At 42.1% G+C, this 25,064-nt stretch overlaps 1 pseudogene; it reads right to left on the bottom strand.

Moving 5' to 3' along the window:
- Nucleotides 1-1,368: 1,368 nt before the first annotated feature.
- On the bottom strand, nucleotides 1,369-24,796 carry LOC114800294 (sodium-coupled neutral amino acid transporter 3-like; annotated as a pseudogene).
- Nucleotides 24,797-25,064: the final 268 nt, after the last annotated feature.

The raw sequence follows: 25,064 nt of genomic DNA, 5'->3' as shown, positions 1-25,064 counted from the left end.
CACGGGGCGAAGGCGGCGGTTAAATACAAAAAAATGTCACTTCACGCTCGCGCCGTCCCGCGTCGGTCGGCCGATCAAAATCCGCACATCGATCCCGCTCGCGCGCGGTCTGATCGCGTTCCCGAGATTAAAACGAGGCGCGCATCGTCAGCGCGTTCGGGCAGATGCGGAGGCGTGTGGGTCTCGGCGGGTCTGCCTGGCTGCGGGTCTCGGCGGGTCTGTCTGTCTCTCTCGCTGTCTCTCTGTCTGTCTCTCTGTCTGTCTCTCTGTCTGTCTGCAGCTGCGGACACGCCCCTCTCTCCCTCGTTCCGCGGTGCAGAAGTTGGGCGGAATGAACGGCGGAAAATGCACAAGCGCGCGTCGATTACCTCCGATGCTGGGGAATTATGGGAAATTGAGTTTTTTTTTTTAACCTGTGAGGGTCGACTAGCAGTTTAACTCTTGCTCAGAGGGAGACAAGTCATTTAGTAGTAGCCTAGTGGGTAACACACTCGCCTGTGAACCAGAAGACCCAGGTTCAAATCCCACTTACTACCATTGTGTCCCTGAGCAAGTGTCTCCGAGGGGGACAGTCCCTGTAACTACGATTTGTAAGTCGCTCTGGATAAGGGCGTCTGATTAATGCTGTAAATGTAATTGTACCGTGGGTGCAGAAAGAATTCAGATCCCCTTAAAAATGTACATTTCTTTAAGCAAATTTTTTATTTAGCCTGTTTTAGTTTTACCTAAAAATCAGTTGCCCACAAACACATACCAGATCAAGAATAGTCCCATAGAAATGTAGACTGAGGTGAGATGATTTCTTTCCCTGAAAGTCTGTAATTATTACCAGTCTAATAGTCTAATTGAAGCTACGTGGACAATGTGTCTGTGGCGCCCCCGTGCGACCCACGCAAACCTCATTCAGTCTCTGGACATTGATCTAATGTTTGCTTCACTAGTTTTGGTGATTACGGTCTCCCATAGTAAAAATATGAGACAGCTAAACGGTAGATGAAAAAACAACATTAAAATGTCGGTTTTATTGATTGTGTCTTACAAACACAATTCAATCAGTAGATACAGGGACACAATGGAATTATGATTAATAGTTATGCATGGTACCCACTACTACCACCCTTGTTGTTGGACTGTGTGCATCCTAGACATGAGGCCCCTGGGGAAGTGGTGGCCTAGCGGGTGAGGAAGCGACCCCACCAGGCTATCGTTGTCCAGGTTTGTCAACGGCATTTACATAATTTTTTTGGGTCATTATTAATTGAGCCAGCTTATTAAAATTCCAAATTATTATTTAGCATATACAATGTATTAAGATGTAAATGAATAAAATAACTGCAATGGACTGTCACAAAATCACAATGCCACAGGTTTAAAAACAATATGTAAATTTTTTATTGTCTAAGTACTCTGACCCTGATATAATCTACATAGCATGACACGTACAAGAGGGTAACACTAAACATTTATGTACATAATCCCCATAATCACAAAACAATATAATTATTTGCCGAAAAGCATAAGGAAATTCAGATTTTTCCAAAATTTGGCACTTAAAGGCTGCAGCAGAATTCCATAGTGAGGACCAATAGAAAACTCCCATCATGAACCACACTGCGGTTATAAATAACCAAACATAATAACAAGCCAACATATGTAGATTTGTTTTTACTTCTATCATATTTTTTTACATACACTCTCATTAAAAATGTAGAGTCATTTACTTATTTCCTTGTTTGGTTTGACAAAAAACAACAAAAGAATAATAAATAGTCATTGCCAAAGTTTGAAATAATGCAACGCTTCAGCAGATGCACTAGATTCTGTGCTAGTGTGAATTTGGCCAGTTTTATTGCTTCTTTAATCAGTGCAGCTGTTTCCAGCTACATTAAGATCATTGAAACGAGTTTTCAATGAAGTGTTTAAAGTAACAGACCTTAAAAGTCATGATAATGTTCTACTCAAAATGTCCGCTGATTTTCTCTTCATTAACAGTCATTTCTAAATTACCCTAAACTTTTGAACGTTAGTGTGTATAATTATAAAGAAATTTATAATGACTGTATAATTAAGACAACCTATGTTTCATTCTTGGTTTCTGTTGCCGTCTAACACAGACTGGTGTACAATTCCTACTGTTTATAAAAGACCTCAAATGTTGTCACTAATATAAACCGATTTGTTCTGTATAATAGGTTAATCTGTCCTGCATAAAATGTTCGCTGATAAATAATTATACAGGGTAACAATGCACTGGTGCTTAAGGTTTTGATGACCATTTCATTACATATTACATTACCACTGCAAATTACATCAGTAATAATTCATCATCTTGAAATACTTTCTCTGTAGCTCTTGGTGCCATTAAATGCATGGTTAATGTTTTATGCAAATAATCTGGCAAAACATCAGGATGCACAATGGGATAACAAAACACTGACAAAAAAATCCACATAGAAAATAAAAGGCAGCTTTGTAACCTTTATGGAATATTTCACAGGCACATTCTTTCCTAACGTATATAATAATCATAATATTGGCAGTCAGTGAAAAAAAGGTTCAAACCAGAACATATTTTAAATACCACTCTCTGCATATAACTTGAATTTAAAAACATTTTAATACATATTTAAATAAATACATACTCCGTTTTAAATGTTTAGGTTCTCCCCAACACGTGTGAACCAGCCATTAAGGCATTCCATCCTGGCCTAAGTGGGTGCAGGTTGAGACACTGTAAGGTTATAGTATTGGATTAGGTAGTAGCAACTACAGCGCTGTCCAAGAAGAAGCGACATTTACAACCCCCGACCGAGCCCTTCCTGTCCATTCATACGCAGCTCAGCTAACATCTCACTACACCTTATTACAGCAATGCCTTACAGTAATAAAATAATGCTCACACTAAAGCCTTTGTGCACATAAACGTAAAAATACCTTATCACAGCATTTCATTCATATCTGTGTGCTCCCTCCTCTGTATATAAAAGTCTACCAGGGTGTCAGCACTATTACTTTTAAATTACGCATTCAAACCCAAGTTTGTGGGATCAAGGCTCAAAGGAGGATCTGGTGGGAAACAAACCAAAGCAGTGCAGACCAGTGAGGATGGAAAAAGATGCCACTGAATATGAATATGTCCACTTTCCAACTGCTTCAGCAACATAAGACTGCACAAATGATTTCCACCGGATCAGCTCTGAGGACACTGCATCTTCTACATGATTAATGATTTATTGAGGATTATTCTTCATGCTCTACCCTACTGACTGTTCCACCAGGTCTAACACACTCATGTGCATTTACACACACACACACCACACACACACACACATACACAAACAATCAAGAGCAGTCCCCAGGCCTAGTGGCCACCTAGTGAGTTGCTGCTTCCGGTTGTCCAGTCAATGATAATAAAGCTCAAGCTCATGATCATGAATATGAATCCCAGCCCAGCGAAACAGGCCGCCTGCAAACATAAAAGACATAAACCAACATGAAACTAACCATGGACTATAGTAATAGGCTACAGCCTCTTCCATACAATGATATCATATGACATCATATGAGTCAATAAGGTGTTTGACTGTTACCCACCAGGATTTTGGGGGTCGAAGACATAGGTTCTTCATCCTTGGGTACAATGCGAATATAGAAGACAGCAGGGAAGATAAAGATCAGGCATGGAGCAGATGTAGCACCTGCAGGAGCAAAGACAAGCATATAATCAACACATAATGTGTATCAAACCGTCACTCTTCTGAAGGAATGGAACATCATTTGGTATTTTAATGAGGAAAGCTTGTCTAAGATAAAGGACCTTGTCACACAGGCATTCTGATAGGTTTACATGTTTTGTAGCATTTATAGCAATTTTTTACTCATGAACCATTAAGTGTACAACATGAGTTATCCAGTCCCAGTAAAGAAATGTTTTTATTTTTTGATCACTGTTTTTCCTCCCAATTTTCACCCATGTACAGCTCTGGAAATAAATGTCCTCTTCTAAACAAATACCACTCTATTTCTATGACAGCCATTCCATGGTCTGACACAAGTTGTTCAACATAAGACCATCATGTTAACCAAACCTCACAAAACAATGAAAGTGGACTTACTTTTTGCTGTTGACTTTAAACTTAAATTATGATTATTGTATTATTTAATAGTGCATAGTTGTTCAGCATTACTGGGGAGGTGAGACATCTGTCCTCTCTAGGGTAACCACAGAGGTTCCACAAGGCTCTGTCCTTGGCCCCCTTCTATTCTCAATATACACTCGCTCACTTGGTCACATCATCCAATCACATGGCTTCTCCTATCACTCTTATGCTGATGACACTCAGCTCTATTTGTCATTCCCACCAGAAGATGCTACTATAGCAACAAAAATTTCGGCCTGTCTCTCAGACATATCGGCATGGATATGTCTGAGCGACACCTCCAACTCAACCTATCCAAAACCGAGATTCTGATCTTTCCGGGCAACAATTCCCCTCAGCAAATCCTCTCAATTCAAATTGGCTCACTACTGTTAACACCCACGGCATCTGCAAAAAGCCTTGGAGTTTGGATAGATGACAAACTGAGTTTGAACCATCACGTTGCTGCGATCTCCAGATCCTGCAGGTTCACTCTCTACAACATTCGCAAGATTAGGCCTTTTCTCTCGCAACAGGCTACGCAGCTCCTCGTCCAGGCAATGGTCATCTCCAAACTCGACTATTGTAACTCTCTCCTGGCTGGAGCCTCTGCAGTCACCATAAAACCACTCCAGATGATCCAAAATATGGCAGCCCGTCTCATTTTCAATCAGCCAAAATACACCCATGTTACACCTCTTCTTACCTCCCTCCACTGGCTCCCGGTAGCTGCTCGCATTGAGTTCAAATCCTTGTTGCTGCCTACAGGGCTGTAAATGGAACTGCACCCTCCTACATCAATACAATACTACCTAGCTACACTCCTGCACGCTCTCTCAGATCAGCAAATGAAAGGAGACTAAAAATTCCTTCTTCACGGGGTCTCCGATTCCAATCATCTCTGTTCTCCGTTGTTGTCCCTGGCTGGTGGAACAACCTGCCCTCCTCCACACGACTAGCCGAGACTATCACCACTTTTAAGAAGCAGGTGAAAACCCTCTTGTTCAAAAAGTATTACAGACAAATCTAACACTTACACACGCACATGCGTACACATTGCACAAAACAATACAAAAATGTATATATACATTATAATTTTTTCTTCGTCTAGCATTTAACAATCTCTGAGCATGCTCTTCGCTGACAAGTTGAGCCTTATCAGGGCTCTTAGTTTGCAAACTCAATATTCTATAGAAATTGAACAAGAATTGCTGGTGTCTTCCTCTTGTAAGTCGCTTTGGATAAAAGCGTCTGCTAAATAAAGTAAAGTAAAGCATTACTGATTCATCTTTACATTTGACCAATTTCAGCTAGTAGAATTTTTAATTGACAATTAGAATCTTGATTCAGAGGTAATCAGTAGTTCATTACAGATTATACATAATATGTTATATTTTACAGAGGCACAAAGACTGGAAATTTAAATTAGAAGGACCTACAGTAAAAATGACCTGTGGCCATTGTTTGAATTACTGGGGAACTATTCAGAGTTCAGCTCCACTCTCTGTTCCTGCTGTGGCATCCAGTTGTGACAGTTCTGTGGTCAAACTCATTCTTGAGTGGGCATGGAAAATAATTGTTCTTATCCAGTATTTTGGGTCTTTAGTAACAGTATAATGCTGTTAACATTAACCCTGTTATTTAACACAATGACACCTCCAATTTCTATTACATTTACCGCATTTATCAGACGCCCTTATCCAGAGCAACATACAATCAGTAGTGACAGGGACAGTCCCCCTGCAAGTGTCTTGCTCAGGGACACAATAGTAGTAAGTGGGGTTTGAACCATTGATTTTGGTTTATAGGTGAGTTACATACTTCTACCACCCATGTATGAGGGGACTCGTGACTTGTAGCCTTGTCTGTGACACTGTTATACACAGCAGTTCGAGGAGTTTAAATTCTAGAACTGTGATTTTTTATACCTGACCCATTAGCCCCTTTCAGGGTAGTGCAGACCAGCAAAAATATTGACTCATCCCTTTATCTGCGTCAACATGTTCAGAACATGTTTTTTCAAGGCCAAAGAAGGAAAATTCATCATAAACACAAACACTGATGTCAATGAACCACAAGACAGGAAAACATATGAGATCATTAGAGGACAAAAACATTTCCAGAAACTTTAATCTTTAACCGGGCCTATCTGAAATCTGTTTTAATCAAGTCAGTGCTAATTAGAGAACTAGAGAACTTATCTTTGGTAACAATACCAAAAACTCACTGTATGACAATATCACAATAACAGGAACAGGGTATCATATTTAACACGATAAATAATATAGAGTACTAAAGCTATTACATTTATTAATTATTAAACGATTAATTATTAAATTATTTATTTGAATCAAAGTTTGGTTGGTTTTATAAAACTACACTTTTTATTGTTTGCTATAACCTACTCTGTGCCGTCCAGTACTCCAGACATGGACAGATGATGTAGACTACACTTAAGACTTTTCCACCACTACACTTGTTGGAGATTTTTTTCCCTGGACAAATCATCACCAACCCTGCACTGACACCAATTGTAGGCTCACTTGCCAATAATGATAAAAGTGTCTCTCTCTGTTTCACCATTTCCCAAAGTTTCTTCCTTTCTTTTTCTCTCTCATAGATTTTTTTTTCTGGAGTTTTTTCCTTCTGTGTAGGAGGGTGAAATGTGGGGGGTGTCAACTCTAGGGCCTGTCAAAGCCCATTGAGACATACCGTATGTGATTATGGGCTATATAAGAAATAAATATTGTTGTTGTTATAGCCAGTGTGGTCAGTATAGTGCAGCCACTGCAGTCGCATTAATCTGTGTGCAAACACCCATGGGTAGACATCATGCTTGCCAGAAAGGGCCAGTTGCTCTTAAATCTTTGCTTGGTCATCAGTTTCCACTTTTTCCCTGGCACTTGGTGGCTTTCTTTATCGCGATTTGTTTTAAATTATTCTGTCCTCAAATGCCTGCAGGTTTTGGGTATGGACTCAAATTTTGACATGAACCTCCATCTTTCACTATTCCCTAATCTTTCTTTCATAGATAATATGATGACAGTCAGTGTTCATTACTTTATTGCTCCCTCCTTCTGCTGTTCAATCATATGCCATGATTACAGCAATAATAATTGATACTACTATTTGCAGTATTTTAACGTATATATTATGGTTTTCAATATATCGTTACAGTAAGACAGCCTGCAGCATTAATAGGAAGAATTGAAGTTGACTCTCTTTTCCAAGGCAATCTCACTTACCAATAACACCAAATATGCCGAGGATGTTGGGAGCAAAAATGACAAGCATGTCGATGAGGGTGAGAGGGTGACAGCAATGCCAATGTGACGGAACCTGAATGTCTTATTGGGGAAGAGCATCTGTTGGATGGCCCTGCGAACCTGGAAAATACAAATAACAAAGACAGACACCCTTAAGTAATGTAGTTTAAAAAGAAGGTCATTTAATTGAAGAGACCAGATCAATAACAGAGCAATAAAGGATATCAAAATTCTAAAAACTTTCAGCATCATCTGGCTATATTGCTCCATTATTTCAGTATGCTGACCCCACCAGCCCCAAACTACATATTTTGGCTAAAGTAAAAATGTTTAGTTAAATATTTGTTAATACAAGAGAATAATTAAACTGTTAAGGTTTCTTTATAGAGGCATTTCTATGCAACTAGACAACCAGATGTGATAAAATAATTTAAGAACATAATCTCTACTATCATAGACACAATGCATAATAATGCTGGCCTGACACAGGAGTGTCTGCCTGCATGAGCTATATTATACATTTATTTGCTGCAACTAAACCCTAAAAGTTAGACTGTCAGTACTATGGAAAGCAACTATGCAAGTCTTGTAACATGCACATTAACATCCTGTCAAAAATTCAGCACTAAGCTCATAACTCATTTTCCAAACCTGTATTTGGCAACATGTCTAGAGCATGCAGTCAAAATGTTCACCTCACCACATCACATGTCCGCATGTTTATGATTCACACCAGATCCTGTTCCACATTCTTTCACTGTTTAACACTCAAATCACGTGACAGGAGTGGTGGTCTAATTAATGAGCACTTCTGAGAATTCGATGATATCACACAGTACACTCCAAACCAATGCGCAATAAGGATGGGTTTAAATAGCACAGAATGAGGCTTCTGTGAGAGCTGTCAGTCCTCAAGCTCCTCCCACTTTAAACTCTTTTAATATAAAATGATTAAAGATTATGTTCTTGGTGACAGAAATAATTACACGGATATAAATAATTACGCGCGGATTTATGCCTTTGACCTTTCTCTAGTGAATAAGCCCCACGCTTAGACTGTAGCGTTGCACTTGAAAATAGTCCCCTAAGTTGCACAACCTACCACTCAAGAACAACTTCACCAGTACCTTTTATCAAACTGCATGACTGCAACATGGGTATAGAGAACTCACCGGGAACAGCACGATTGGCACAGTCAGAGTGACAGCAGTAAGGACAGCTATACTCGGGACACACAGGATCAGTATATCGTATGGGTCAATGCGGCTGTACGTATGCAGAAGCTCTGGCTCCACTTTGCCTGAAAAGGTTATATGAGGAATTGTAAACCAGTTATAGGCCATTTACTTGAATCATAAAAACTGTGTAAAATCCACAGATCCTCCAGTCATCTGCAGACTCATGAAAAACTCCTTCTGCTGTGAAAAAATAATTGAGGTGCCGTACTTTTTGTAATTTTTTCACATTCAATTGAAGCAATGCATTTAACATGATGTCAGTATTAAAACCTACTAATCATCTGCTGTAGTTGCAGTAAAAGGCCATCTATAAGTGTTCAAATGAAAAAAGAGGAGATTAACGGTCATGCAGAATTCTCACCGTAGAAGGTCAGGTAGCCGAAGAGAGCTGCCATGAAGTACATGACATACATGATGAGAATGGAGAGGTTGGAGACGTGCTGCATCCTCCTCTGGGTTGCACTGAGGTCAGAGATTGGTTCAGGTTTACATCACCAGGGCTCATTAATCGAATATTAAGAAATCTCCTCTTCACAAAAACACCAGCATGAGCCACTGGGCTATTGCTTAAGAGACACTCACTCGCGCAGCTCTGTGTAGATGGGCAGGACTTCAGGGTGGCAGACAAAGGCAAAAGCCAGGATGGGGATGGTGTAGGCAGTCTGGAGACACAACCAATTGTGAATTTATTATTCCAACAAAAATCAGTAGAGCACAGGACCCACCACCTTTCTGTAATACATGGGTAGCACAGACTTTTACAGAGCAGTCAGTAAAATACTGCTGGACTCTGCTCTGTTATTTTGACAACGTTCTCTATAGTTATGCACAAATATCCCGAACCGCCAAGGTGCCACTGAGGTGCCACTGAGCACTGTCCCCACACACTGCTCCCCCGGTCGGGTTTAAAAGCAGGAGAACATTTCGTTGTGTCCCCATGTGCTGTGCTGCAATCACTTCACTTTCACTTTCAAGTGAAATGCTGTAAGTGAAATATTTTAAAATGTATATGAACTGTTTTAATGACGAGAGTATTATGTGAATGGTATGATGATTGATTTATAGCTTGTTAGACAAGTGGTTTGTCCTAACAAGCCCGTGGAAGCAGAAGAGATGAGAGGTGGTTGCCGATTTTAGAGCGGTTGACTGACGTTTTATTATTTATATTTTTAAAACTGTATTCATTGAGGGTTTTTAGAATATAATTTAATAAACTGCAGTCCGCCTCCGAACAGCATCCACCATGGTGTCGTCTACCCTGCCACCATCACCGCTCAGCTTTCTGCACAGGGGATCTTCGGGGGGGACCCCATTACAAACTGTTCATGTTTCCGCCTTCTGCCGCGAAGAGGACAGAAGTTTGTTTTACCCGCCCGAACCTTGTTTACTCTGCTGCATGCCCCCACTTCCCAGCGTACACCAGAGTGGCGCAGTCTGCCCACGCCTCTGCTTATTGGCTGCCCCCGCCGCGCACGTTCAGCGCTGTCACCACCGCTCCTGCCTCCCAACGGCCCAGGCAGCCCAGCATGCGTGCTGTGCATCTATCCTATAGAGCAGAGTCTGAAGTCTGCAAAAATAATGCGGTTGTTGCGATTTATAAAATCGTTTTTTTTTATTAATAATCCCGAGTTTGGTTAAAATTCAATAAATTATTCAGCCCTAATAAGATTCTTATTATTACAGAGTCAAGTAAATATTTTACCTGTGAGTTTATAGTAATGAAGCCAGGACTGCAGTGAGCATCATCCTCCACATGTCCATTGTGGTAGGCATGACTGTGATCGACCAATGAGAAATTAGAATGAAGAGCGTGCTGTGGCATTCACAGCAAACTCCTCCAAATGGGCAGGGGATCTGGAACTCTTGAAGATGACCTGTGGATTTCAATTTTAAGATATGAGGGCATGAAGACAGATCCTGCTGACCACAGCAAAAAGCTGATGAAATAAAGATGAATAAAAATGTAAAGGCAATAAAAAATTACCACCTCTGCAGACGCAGGGTGGCTGCCATGTATAATGCACAAATCCGTTTCACACAGGATTATCAAGAATGCCTTGATGTCAGAGCCAATCTTAAAATCCATTATGTCACTACACATCAAGTTGTGCCAAGACATCCTACACGCCTGTATCCCACCAGACTTGCCAAAGTGTGGGAGAAAACACGCGAGCATTTTTAAAGGCCTTAACAGATTAGCTGGTAAAGTTAAGTAACATCTTTACGGTATGATGTGAGGTGACAGTGAGGACGTACCGCACTAAGGAAGAAGACCATGCAGCTGAGAGAGAAGCCGCTGGTGTAGCCAAGAATCCTGAAAGATGCAAGCAAATCAGAATGGAATTCTATTATATAGGACCTATTTATTTCAATGAGATGAGGACAAGAGTGTGGATACATACCAAGTTGCTTCATCAGAGCGAGAGGCAGGATTATACCCATAGAGACCAGCACCACCAGATAATTACCATTCAGATACCATTCCCTACAGGAAGACAGAGAGATTCTCCTGACATCAGTGACGCTTTTCATTCAGTGTCTAATATAGTTCTATTTAGCCTGATTTATTAGGGGGAGAATGTAAGACATTTAAAGGTCCAATGGTAGGATTTAGGAACCAGGCACATTTATATTCCAAAAACAGAGGGCAGTATTTCCCCAGAAACCTGGTGTGTCCACCCCGATCATAAGAAACAAGGACAACCACTGGGGCTAATCAGAGGGTGCCACTGAGCAAAGCACTGTCCCCACACACTGCTCCCCGGGCTCCTGTCACGGCTGCCCACTGCTCACCAAGGGTGTTGCTGAATACATGGGACACATTTTGTTTTGTCACCGTATGCTGTGCTTGCTGTGTGTGTGTGTGAGTGCAATAGTCATTCATATTTAGCCATGCTCTCGATGATTTGTAGATGTTCACCCCTTTGGCCCCCAGCACCTTAACCACGGTGCCAAAGGCAGTGTGCATGTCTATTCCCAGCTTCATTCCTCCCCCCAGACGCCAGCAGCAGGTTAGGCACCACCCCTTCTCTGTCTAATCAATATGTGGAAAGTCACACAGAAACTACCATTCCAGAAAAACACAATTTTTTAACAATACATACACAAGACTGAAACTGTACTCAAAACTACTTATATTTCATCATATATTACTTTATGATGATTTATAGGCTTCACGTCTGCCCTGAAAGTTGAAAGGGAATGGGAAACAGGAGACCATTTTGGCTGCCCTAAGTGCCTATTGAGCTGTGTAGTAGCAGCAGGCCATAAACAGACAGCACATCTGTGCTTATGTAGCGCAGGTAAGCCAGGTCAACCAGTTCGCAGTAGCCACAACACAAAGAAGAACATGCTAGCTGCAAACCCAACGCCATTTTAACTCTGGGCACCGCGACCTGGCATCAGTCTTAGGCGAGGTTGTGTGTGTAACAAATGTAACATTTGTGTGTCAATTCAAAAGTACACAGAAGTAGTGCTAACTATGACTTATGCAAATGAAGAACATCATTTGGAGTCTGGGAGTCTGAACCCATCATTTTTTCAAATGATGAACGGAATCAAGTTATACACGAACCAATCAAATCTGCACCCTCAAAAAATCTGAATGAGAATGTATTGGCCATGCAGAACATTTATTAAAAATGTTGAATTTAGGAAGCATGAACTTAGTTTTAAGTATGAACTATTACAAGTTTGACACTGGCCACTGAATCTCAACAATATTAATTCATTACCTTTTGTGTATTGACATGTTGCTATTATAATATAAGGAAAGATGAATGAAAGAAGGCAAATCTACATTCATGTGAGAGAAATACACATAATCAGGTCCTAAACAGAAGAACTAGCAGTTTATGTGGAAAAATCAACAAAGTGGGCCACAACCTCATCTGGCTTCATCTCATTAAAGTCTATGGAAGAACGGAAAGTTACTAAACTCCCTTTCTCTCACACGTGGACGCGCTATTTTTGGTTTGTAGATAAACACAGCCATCTCCCATCTCTGAGGTTAAACCCAGAGCGGGCGCTCTGAAAGCTAATATCCAACACCTCTACCCCCTTCAAAACTCCCAGGTCACCCGATGCCGCCTTAACCTGCTGTGACTTGGGCTCGGTGTCCATGTTGTAAATTTCCACACAGAGCTACACACGGACACTGGCAGTCATCTGGGATAAGGGCTGCTGCTGTTAGGAGGTGATAGTGGAGCCACATGGCAGAACTCGCTGTTCAGCTCACGATTTGTTTTTAGACACGGGACACCGGAGGGAGGGAGAGAGAGACAGAAGGCAACCAGAACCAGGATTCCACTTCACCATGCCAGCAGGATCCACAGACACACACACATACACACTTAACCATCACAGTAACAACAGCATTGTTTCAAACAGCCTGGCAATAACGTTAGAGCATTTGAATAATTGTGAGCGGTGGTACAGTCCATGTTGACAATCCGCACCCTCCACACACCCGCTCTTCTCTTCCAATCAGTGTTCTCCACACTCCCACCTCCTCACGTGTCTGCTTCACACACCTGCTCCTGTGCCAGACCCTTATGCCAACCTTCTGTGCCAGGTCACGTTCAACACTGTATTGTTCAAGGACACTGTTTTCCCCGGCTGATGTAAACTGTTGGTTTGTTCTGGTTTTTATCATCTCATCCTAATGTTGCTCTGGACCAGCAGGAATACTTACGTGGATGAGGGATCTGCCCTTAGAAAGGCCTGGATGACCAGTGGGAACTCTGATTTGACAATAAACATGTAGCTGGACATGGCTGTGGACATACGAAAGTGAACCCAGCGTAAATTGGTGACGGATAAAACCAGCACATAATACATATGAAAAAAAAAATGTAATACTATATTCATATTATACCATCACATGTTATACCACTTTGCTCAAGACAAGGGTTCCTCACCTCCGATGTTTTGCAGTGTGATTGCAATTCCGGCCGCCAGCTTGCCTGTCATTCCAAAGGCCCTGTAGCCCAGCTGCTCATAGGCCCTAATCCCTGTAGACATAAAGGCCATCTCAATTCCAAAAATCTGTAGTGCAGTTGTTCCTTCGTATGTCACATAGCATACTTGATATGACATGACCCATGCACTATATATATTACAGACTTGTCAAATTCCACCAGGAAATTTGATTAGAAATTGGCATTTAATTAAATGTGACATCATCAGAATATTTTACCAGATTTAAGATCATCAGCCTGAAAGTGTTGGGGTTTAATCTTTTAATATCATTAAAGCCCGGTATGAGCACCGTGCTAAGCCAATGAAAAGTCAGAATCTAATTCCAGCACCGCTGCTTGTTGAGTACTTTAGACTAAAGCTTACCTACAACCCCAGAGGCTTTGAGGAGCAGGTGGATTGAGTAACATGACAAAACTGCCACTGCTGTCAGGAGGAACCTGGGAAAAAACACACACATACATATAAAACAGACAGTCATCAATACAGATGAAAGGACTGAACTATAACAACATTGTACTGCATTTTTTGGCATCTGATATTATGAGCATGTGATGCTAGACATCACAGAGGCCCAATGGGCTATCACATTGGTGAAAATGAGTAGAGTGCCCAGTAGTAATGTCCCAGTTCATCATAACCTTCAATCCTGAGCTCTGTTCCAAAATAAAGAATCAGCGATTTCCCAAAGTCCTTTGTTCCTAGCACCCAAGTGCCAAAAAAAACTCAGCGAACGTTAACGTTCATTCCCCTAGATGATCCAGCCAGGGTGTTCAACACTTCTGGTGGAGTCTGGCACCAGAGTTTGGCCCATGCTTGCCAGCTGAAGACTTCTGCCTGAGGGATGCTGATGTTTGTTAGTGAAAACAAACTCTGGACTTCCAAATTCCCCTGGGCACTCACATGAGTGTGTGACCTTCGCGGTGGCTGGGGCACTAGAGGTGAGCTTTGGTATTATGCATCTGCATGTTCTGTTTGTGTTCTAGAATGGCAAAACCTTCTGATGAAGGCCTCTATTCATAATCTTCTCCACAGACAACATCTGCGGGTTAAAGGTATTACTGGTATCAGTTCTCAGGGTCTTTGCTGGCAGTCATGACATCATATAGGAACCCTGTGAGAAACCGAACTTGAAATTCAGCCTGTTACACCAGTATGTTGACGGGTTCTGATTTAGAACAGACACAAAACCCACAAATGAGCAACCATGGAAATATTTGACTGTTACTGTTACTAAAGATGAAAGGTTCATTATTAGACTAGGTCTTGCACCAGGAATAGCTAAAAATCTAGGCACACTAGTGGGTATATTGCCGAATGTGTTCAGAAATGTCAGATTCGCTAGTTCACCAATCAGAATTCTGATTATGCATTTCGTTGCCCTGCATTTTGTTGCCCGTTCGCTGCATTTCGGTGCCCTGTACTTGTACATGTGTAATGACAATAAAGTTGAATCTAATCTAAAAAAAAAATTAAACTGAGATCATGTTTGTGATGTGAGGCTCTGTGAACAAGTTTTGATATGAGCACAAATTGGCACTAAAACAGAGGAGGTCAGAGACTGGATCTTGCACTTGGTGTTGCCAGATTGCTAGTTTTGTATTTGGTATTTGGTGGGAAAATTACTTGTCATAAACTGTGCATTTTTGGATGATGTTGTGCTAGAACCAGGTGCCTGAAGTGAAAGTGATTGTGAAACACTGAAGCACAGCACACATTGCACGCAACAAAATGTGTCCTCTGTATTTAATCAACACCCTTGAAAGGGGGAGGGGGGTAGTGTGTGGGGACGGTACCTTGCTCAGTGGCACCTTGGCAGTTCGGGATTTGAACCAGCAACCTTCTGGTTACGGGTCCGCTTCCTTACCCGCTAGGCCACCACTGCCCCACTAAAACATGGTTTGCATAGGCTCCTCCCATTTTTAAAGAGCAGCACAAACACATCTTAGCACAAGGGGTATTACTTTGGATTCAAACATCCATCAAAATTCCTAAAGATATAAAGGTTGATTTAACACACACACACACACACACACACAACACACACACACATATATATATATATATATATATATATAAATTTAAATTTTCTTTACCTTTAATAATCAGGGACAGTAGCTGTGATGTCAATAGGAGGCCAACACATTAACAAAGTTAAACCCTGTAATATATCACCCCGCTCTTTCTCTCACTTCCTGTGTATAATAAAATTACGTCAGCTTTAATGGGAGTTATAACCTAACCCAGGGGTATGGGCTGGTTATTCTGATTTCATTTTGACTGTGACAGACATCTGGAAATATTGGAAATGCAATTCAACTAGGCTGCTATCAGCCAGAGGTAGCAGACGAACATGTGAGGCATGAAAAAGTGAGTCTGTTTTACAAAATTCCCAACACTGGTTTACGCCGAATTGCCCCACGAGACAAATAATTGAGCTCCAAGTTAAACAAGACTGGGTCAAAGCCCACAACTCACTGCCCTCTCATAAAATGAGAAGGAATACTAGACTGGTTGGTTCTAGTCAGATTTAGTCTGAGCACAATTCTCCGGTTGTAAAGAGGCAACATTATACTTAGTTTAAGGAACGAATGGTCAGATAAATCCTACAAGTGCGGTCAGAAGTGAAAAACAAGACGTTGGTGCACAGGGTGGAATTGATGATGGAACAAAAATGAATGAATGAATGCCTTGAATTTCATGCTCATTAAACCTCTGACCACAATTGTATATCATGGTCCTTTACATAAATTGCTCACTCACTGGTGCACCAGTAGAGGAGGAATCTCCTCATGTATCAGCGAGGAGGCATGGCTGCGGCAGCTACTATTTTTACTGGCCTTGTCTGCGATATGAGGCCCTGTTCCCTCTCTCAACCTGCAAAAACTGCATGAAAATATCCCCACATAACACCCAGCTAAACAAAGCGAGACAGAAGGCTGGGCTTAAATAAGCAGGAGTCTGCATTTGGCCAGGAGGGTGGGTTTTTGATTGATGGAGCATAGTGATTGGTGAGATGGGTGGGCCTGGACTGGCACTAGGTGTCTGCCCTTTTTGGCATGACATTTTATAGGGCACAGCTTGAAAATCAGAGGTAACAGAGGTAACATAAATACAGTAGGATCACTGTCTTTATCATTCTGAACACTGATATACAACAAATATTGACATTGTCCATGAAATGTAAACAAGTGAAAATAAAATCTAATGTGACTTTGCTGTTTATCATTTCTTCTGAATAGTACCTGATAAGAGCTTTGGTATCATCCAAGAAAATTCTAAAAATAATTTAAGAATCCTATCTCACTTCATCTGATGGTACATTAGGTTAGGAAATCCTAATTGATCCAACCAGTTTACTTTATATGTTGTCAGTTGCTCACCTTTCAAGGTTTAAATTAAACCTCTAATGCAGTCAAATGAGACACATGTTCATGTGTTCAGAGAATTTCATTAAGAGAGGAAACATGTTAGTAGTTGATATTTCTTCTATACCACAGTGTGTATATTCCAGTATATCATCCAGCTATACAGCATTTATTGGCAGGTTTAAGTAGCCACCTTTAGTGTAGTTCAGTGGAAGATGTTGTACATCTTTTCTTTTTTTTTGACATCCCTGGCTTGGGTCATCTAAGTCCTCTAAGGTGGCAGTGGTGGCCTAGTGGTTAAGGAAGCAGCCCCATAATCAGAAGGTTGCCGGTTCGAATCCCGATCCACCAAGGTGCCCCTGAGGTGCCACTGAGCAAAGCACCACCCTCACACACTGCTCCCCAGGCGTCGGTCATGGCTGCTCACTGCTCACTCAGGGTGATGGGATAAATGCAGAGGTCAAATTTCACTGTGTGCACTGTGTGCTGTGCTGCTGTCACATGTGACAATCACTTCACTTTAAGAAACTTGATTCTCTCTAACCTCATTAGGTTGCTTGGGTAAACTGTCCATCACTCCTATAGCAACTCTGGTATTAATAGAGCAAGAGAACATGAGGGAACCTTGTGTCAGAATCCTCTGGCTACAGTCTACATTTATTTGGCAAGATTCAAAATTCAAAAGGTGAAGAGTAGCAATCAGTGTTATATAAGTAATAATAACTTGGGGGGGGGGGGGGGGGTCATTTATAATAAAAAGCACATCAGGTTTCACAAAATAGTCACAGTGTAAGATTGTAAATAAATATCACTCACAAAAAGAACATGATTCCAGTGTTTGCCATGGCATATGCCAGCCCCAGGATTCCACTGCCCATGATGGCATTGCCCAGATTGAACACAGACATGCCAAAAGAGGTCTTCCCCTCAAACTGAATTGAGAAAAAGGAAATTTGTAAAGTTAAACCTAAAAAGTCAACACAGGATACACACACACACACACACACACCACACACACACACACACACTACTTACATCGGTGAAACGTATGGGCTTCTTCCCCTCTCCGGTGGGAAGGAACTCATCACTTTCTGCCATTGGGCCTTCAGGATCATCAAATCTGCAGAGCAAATTAAAATGGATTAAACAGCAACCCCACACTACCAGCCTAATACGTCCACGCTGTTCATGCCGTTCACATACCTGCTCTTGTGAGTACCATTTCTGAACACAAAAGCAGAGAAGACAGGCCATCGCCCAGAAAGAAAGAGAGAACATGCACTGAAACAAACACACTTAACAAACACACGCAAAGTCAAAACAGCATTCCACCGCGTATGAACCTTTCGTTACTTTGCATGCAATATCACAGTCATATGCAGTACACAAAAACAGACCAGTGCTAGTTTGGACAGATCACCCTTGTGATGCGGTAAGTTACAGGTCAGTGTGCTTGGCATGTGTCCATCTGTATTTATGGAAACATGCAGGAGATGTCATACACAGTCAGGGACTTGATTTTCCATGCAAGCTGGCTTGACATAGCGTGGTCAGAACCACTGAGTAAATTTATCAAATGCGCTTATACACTGGGCCATCGATCTGGTGCTTCTTACCACGTGTTCAATGGTAACCCTGCTAAAGTGCACACCGAGGGCCTGATCTACTAAAGGTTTGTCTGTGTTAAGACATCTACATTTATGGCATTTATCAGACGCTCTTGTCCAGAATTGATAGCATCCACAAACAAATGTGCAAGACAATATAATAATGGTGGCCGCTGAGGATGGCACGTTGTAAATGTGACACACAGATCTTCATTTGTGTGTTACCATTAATACAATTATTCTCAGTTCCTTACCTGCTACACGGCCTGTAAGTCCATAGCCAGGATTCAACATGACAACTTGAATAGACAATAGTAGAAGAAAGTAGTCAGTGCTTACTGTTCCTCCTGAAACAAGGTCTTCATAGGTACACACATATCTTCTGCAAGATCATGACCTTTCCCGTTGGGAAGGATGCTCATCTCTGACTGAGCAGGCTCCATGCTCTAAGGAAGAAAGGCCAATATTCTGTGCACCACCGGTTCTGAGTCTGTAGCAGAGACAGAGAGAATTTCAACTAAATTCCCCAAAACTTTGAAAACCGGTACATCCTGACGTGTGTTTGCTCATGGCGTCCTATGCTTCCATGGAACAATGAATACTGACAAATTACTTTGTCATGGCCATTATGTGCACATACTAGAGGTTGGTCTTTGTCAGATCATGTCCAGGCATTGACCTCTGGATGTTTTAGGTATAAAGTGAAGTGAATAATCTTTGGGTCGCTTTAAGGCTTTAAGAATGGTGTGTGGCCATTTCAGGGTTATAATGCATTTGATAATGCATTTCATTTCACCTTTAAATGTGTATCCTACTCTCATTAAGTTTCCAATGCAACAAAAAGGGAAGCATGTAAGACAGAAATATGGGATGAAATTATTCTAATTGGGATGATGTTGACTACTTTGCAATAAACACAATATGAGGTATTATGGTTTGTTTTATTGTTAGTGTCAGGTTCATACAGAGAATGCAAGATGCAATAACTGATTTGAGAGTCTGGAAAAGATGAAAAAAGGGCCTGGTTGGTATTTAACTTAAAGGATCAAATAACAGCTACTAAAGCAAAATAATCCAGAAAGTTTTTCTCTTCTTTCTTATGAGAACACCAAATTCTGCATAATGCTGTTTAGTGTTTACCTTCACATTCTTCAGAACAGATATTTTAGTACAAGATTGGGTGCACTGTATGAATGGACTTCATACCAACAACTATCACACCTTTGTTTACCCATATCAAATATACAATGAAATTAATACATAATAGTATTCAGAGCACAATTAATTCTGCATTCAGAACAGGTGTCATGCACATGTCCATTGTAAAAGCAACTCTCACAAGACTGTGATGCTCACAGCAGGTGCAGATGCAGCAGATGAACGAGTCCTGATGAGATCAGCGGGCAGGTCAGCGCCAGCTGGAGGTGATCAGGACTCATCAAATACCATACTGCAGCGGTGAAGGACAGAGCTGTTCTCCAACACAAATTCCGAGGTGTTCCCCCTTATACTCCCCAAACACTGGAGCGGTCTGAGCCGTGAGTGTGTGTCGCCTTCGTGTGTAGGGGGTCCGCAGGGGGTCCCTGGGCCGTACGTCAGCGAGTGAACTACACTGAGCCCATCAACCCGTTGTGCACTGTGAGCCACACGAGCTGTCACTCTTCACTAGAGGTGTGAACCTACACTGGTCCCATGATTCGATTACAATGCATCGTGATGCATCCCATAAATGCCTCCTGCAATGCATCCCACAATGACAATCACATCCACATAAATGTGGATGCTTTGATTTGCAGACTGTTTTTCTGCTCATTGGAGAAAATCTAAGGACGATTTAAGACGATTTCAAAATTGATGGGATGAATCGGTAATCAAGGCATTGATGATCATGATGATCGAATCATAAGACGAGTGAAAGTTCACACCTCTAAAGAAGACCTCCTCCAGATACCCAGGACCAACCTGAGGACTATGGGAGACAGGGTTTTCTGTGATGTGTCCCACGCCTGTGGAAATCGATCCCTGAGATCCTGAGGGCTCCACAACCCACTGAATGTTTATAGAAATGTCTTAAGACAATGGGAGTTTTTTTTTTTATGTCTGCCCATTTTTCTCTTTTTAACCTGTTGACTGTTGAACACAAGCTAGCACCATACTGACTCATAACCACCAAACGTTAATTTAGTTAAATTAAAATAGTGTAAAATAGTATATATTTCTGTATATAGGTTTATTGTTTCAACAAATGCACATACAATTTATTTATTTACATATATGTTATCCCTGCAGCGTGAGAAGTTTTGCACACAAGAATTTCACTCATATGCACTGTACCTGTGTATCAGTGTCATGTGATTATGATTTGATTTCGATGTATTCATTAATTTTTGGTTTGTGTCTAGCCACACAGATCAGATGTAATCATTTAAACAATGTGGACGGTCTGGAAATTGGATTTAAAATAGACACACAAAGGCATGACCACTGTCAGAGCACAGAGTAAATTATAGCAATCAGCGGGTTTTGTTGCTTAAACTCCATTCACAGCAAAGTTGGCTTTCCTTCCACAGAGGGTGCTTGATGTCTATTATTATAACCCTAAACCCTTGCCGGTTCAAATCCTGAGGTGCCACTGAGTAAAGCACCGTCCCCACACGCTGCTCCCCGGGTGGCCGTCGTGGCCGCCCACTGCTCACCAAGGGTGATGGTTAAAAGCAGAGGACACATTTCGTTGTGTCACTGTGTGCTGTGCTGCAGAGTTTCACAGTGACGATCACTTCACTAAAACTAACAATTTCTTCACAATAAACAGACATGTTACAAACATCTACACAAATTTCTCGCACATTCACTCCTTATGACCGACACTCAAAGGGGCACCAAACCAGTTACTAAACTACACTGCACGGCACTCGGCTGTAAATCAGGAGCCATTAAGTGAGTCTCAGACACCATGGACAGGTCATAGCTGTGGAGGACATCCAGCTTGGGAGGTGACAATGACGGCAGCTGGTCAACACAGGCCTAACGCAGTCAGACCAAGGCTAATTAAACAATATTTGTATTAAAACAGTTGACTTTTTGACATATTGCTGCCTCTTTGTGTATATATTTATTTGCTGGAACAGTACTTTAATAACAATGCCTAGGTAACACTGTAACTAGTCCGAAGGCTGAAGACAAAGCTCAAGCAATTTTGTGTTTTCATTATAACAGAACCAAACTCTGGACTCTAGAAGAGGTCCAAAAAAGTATTTTTTCTAGCTCTATATACTGGGGTTGTGCACAGATCCTACTGTTTGCTGAGGCATTTGAGTTCTGACAAATGAGTTAATAGGTGTAACAATCGTGTTTCATGTTTATTTTTGCGGGTTAAATTGTGAATTCTGTTGATGCTGCCGCACCTACTGAAATGTCAGCACCTCCTTGTGTAAGCAGTCAGGCTGCAATCTCCACACTGACCTTACTTTCAAGCAAAACAGAGTTTGAGGCTCTACCCACTTCTCACACAAACCCTGTAATGCTGTCACACCCGTAGGGTCAAGCAGCTCAGGCCAGACAAAAAAAAAAAAAAAAAAACGAACATTTTTCTTCTACACATATGAAATGACAGTGACGATTGGGACTGGGGTCGTTTAAGGTAAAGTCGGGCTGAAGGCCCTTCTGAGCCCTTACTCTACCCCTCCGAGGTGCAGTTAATTTTACAGAGACAGAAAACACCGCCTTCCACGCAGATAGATTCCTAAACTTTCTAGCCACTGCATGGAGCGCCACAGCCTTCCACTAACCTCATGGCGTATGAGTGTTAAATGACAGCGGCCATTACATTAATACACGGGCAAGTTTATATTTAGCCTTTATTACTAAATAAAGGATCTGATAGAAAATGCCAAAACAACAACTGTGCACGATCAGGGTTGTGCTAAATTACTCATTAAATGTGACAGTAGTGAATAATACAGGACGTCCCATCTAATACACTATTGGCCAGTCACATACCAGCACCAACATATTGCATCAAATGCATTCTAAAAGTATTTTAAAGAAGAAAGGAGTAACTGTATTTCAACTGTTTGGGATGTTTGTTACATCCCAAAACCTGTAGATTCCAAATGATCAGATGTATTTTGGCCTGATTGTCCTACTGTCCTTATAGATGATTTGAGGGCAATTCTTCCAGACGCTGAGTATTTCAGAATTAAAACCCTTCTACTTCATACTGGTCCCGGCATTTGAGTTCCTGCTTCAGAGGGGCATGGTGAAGCTTGTTCATCTCAAATCATCTACCACAAACATGAATTACTCACACTACTTATTTAAACCACTCATGGCCCACGGTGGCTCTAATCCAATCGCCGAAGCAGGAACTCAAATGCCGGGACCAGTATGAAGCAGAAGGGTTTTAATTCTGAAATACTCAGCGTCTGGAAGAATTGCCCTCTCAGTTTTGAGTGTCAGGTTCGACCCAGCTAAGCATGTGTGAATGGCATCTGTCTTAGGGGCAGTGGTGCCCAAGAGGTTAAGGTTGCCGGTTCGACTCCCGTGCCGCCATGGTGAAAGTGAAGTGATTGACACACAGCAGCACAGCACATGGTGCACACAGTGAAATTTGTCCTCTGCATTTAACCCATCACCCTGAGTGAGCAGTGGGCAGCCGTGACAGGCGCCCGGGGAGCAGTGTGTGGGGACGGTGCTTTGCTCAGTGGCACCTTGGCGGATCGGGAGCGACCTTCTGACTTCGGGTCCTTAACCGCTAGGCCACCACTGCCCCATGGTGCCACTGAGCAAAGCACCGTCCCCACACACTGCTCCCCGGGCGCCTGTCATGGCTGCCCACTGCTCACCAAGGGTGATGGTTAAATACAGAGGACACATTTCTTTGTGTCACCATGTGCTGTGCTGCAGTGTTTCACAATGACAAGCACTTCACTGTCTTTCTGTGCCAGCTGAGATGCGAGGAGGTGCGTTGCAAAGAGACTGGGTCCGTCAGCCCATGACAAGACGGTGTGAAGTTCAGGTTCATATTGTGTTGCAACAATTTGCCAAACAGTTCCCGAATGTTGCACAAAATCCTGCATTTGACGTCACGGAGTCTAGGTGGGATTCCTGTAGCCCTGTCTCTTTTTTTCTGTTGATTTCACGGGCCACAGGCAGGTCAGAGTTTCACACACGTCTCCATTTACCATAATAAAAGAGGGTCACTTTAATAGCTGACTTCGCACCTCTTGTGCCTTTAATGCCCCTGACAATAAAACAACGATTAGAAAATTTTTGCCCATATGCACCGGGACGGACGACGTTATTCGTATGACTGGTATAAACGTGTCCATAATAGTGGAGACAAAAAAAAGCCGGCATACGATGGAGCGTCGGGACGTGACGCAATTTAATGAACGCACGCGAGACGGTGGGAAATTTCCACGTGGTCCCGATTCAACAATGAAGCCCTAAAACAGGAGCAGCGGGACCTGGGCTATAGGCAGGTAATTACTGAGACACTAGTTGATCCGTGACGTGGATCACGTCCACTACCACGATCGTGTCCTATCTATTCAAAACGCATTTTACGTTTAATTGGATGGTGGTCCTTAAAACAACACATTTTCACAACTTATTATTAAAACTGTGATAATTCTGATCCCCGGTGCGTAGGCCAAATAAACAGGTCAAGGGTTTAAACCTGAAAACTACGAATAAAATCACTGTCTAGTCACACAAAAAAAGTCTCTGTCGGTAAACAAAGCGCGTTCACGGAAACGTTGCGGCTCCAGCAAACAAAGTGGACATGAGGATAAAGCAAACTGGGACCAGTTCCGCTACAGAAGTCCCGTTAAAAGACGAAACACGCACGCATGGACCGTGTAATAATAAAAGAAACAATGATGACGACAACAATTCACAATTGGTTTTTAAAAAATGAAGGAAACGTGTAGTTTCACGTGCAATTGATTTCCTTTTCATCTAAAATGATGAACTTAATTACTCACGACTACAGTCCATGGCACGAAGTCCTATTATATGTATGAAATGTACTTTACTATGGTAAAGATAAGAGTCTTACCGTACAGGGGAGCACTGCTGTGCCACTCTGGCTGTAAATAAATTCCTCCTGAACTGCTGATATTTTGTGTTGCACCTTTTTTTTTTTTAATACAATAATATATTTTATGTGCTGTTTTTTTTTTCGGTCCTTACTCGTTGCCCTCGAAGGCTCGTCTGTTGTTACTCTCGGGGCGCCGGGTATGGGGGAGGTCTATAACCGGCCTGTGGGGGTCGTTCCGTTCCCGCCCCGCTCTCAGCTGTGCGCGCGCGCGCACGCACGCGCGCCGCCGGGCGCGCTCCCGCGGCCAGACCCCCCCCCCAGCGGGCGCGCTCCCGCGCTCTACGCGCGAATAAGCGGCGTTTGTACCTCAACGAGTTGCGACACAAGGTACGGGTGCCGGTGAATGAGCTTGTCACGGTGGTGTCC

Source organism: Denticeps clupeoides, chromosome 12, assembly GCF_900700375.1.
Source record: "Denticeps clupeoides chromosome 12, fDenClu1.1, whole genome shotgun sequence".
Classification (NCBI taxonomy): Eukaryota; Metazoa; Chordata; class Actinopteri; order Clupeiformes; family Denticipitidae; genus Denticeps; species Denticeps clupeoides.
Note: the sequence above shows the minus strand (reverse complement) of the source record. Positions and strands in the feature narration are given on the sequence as shown.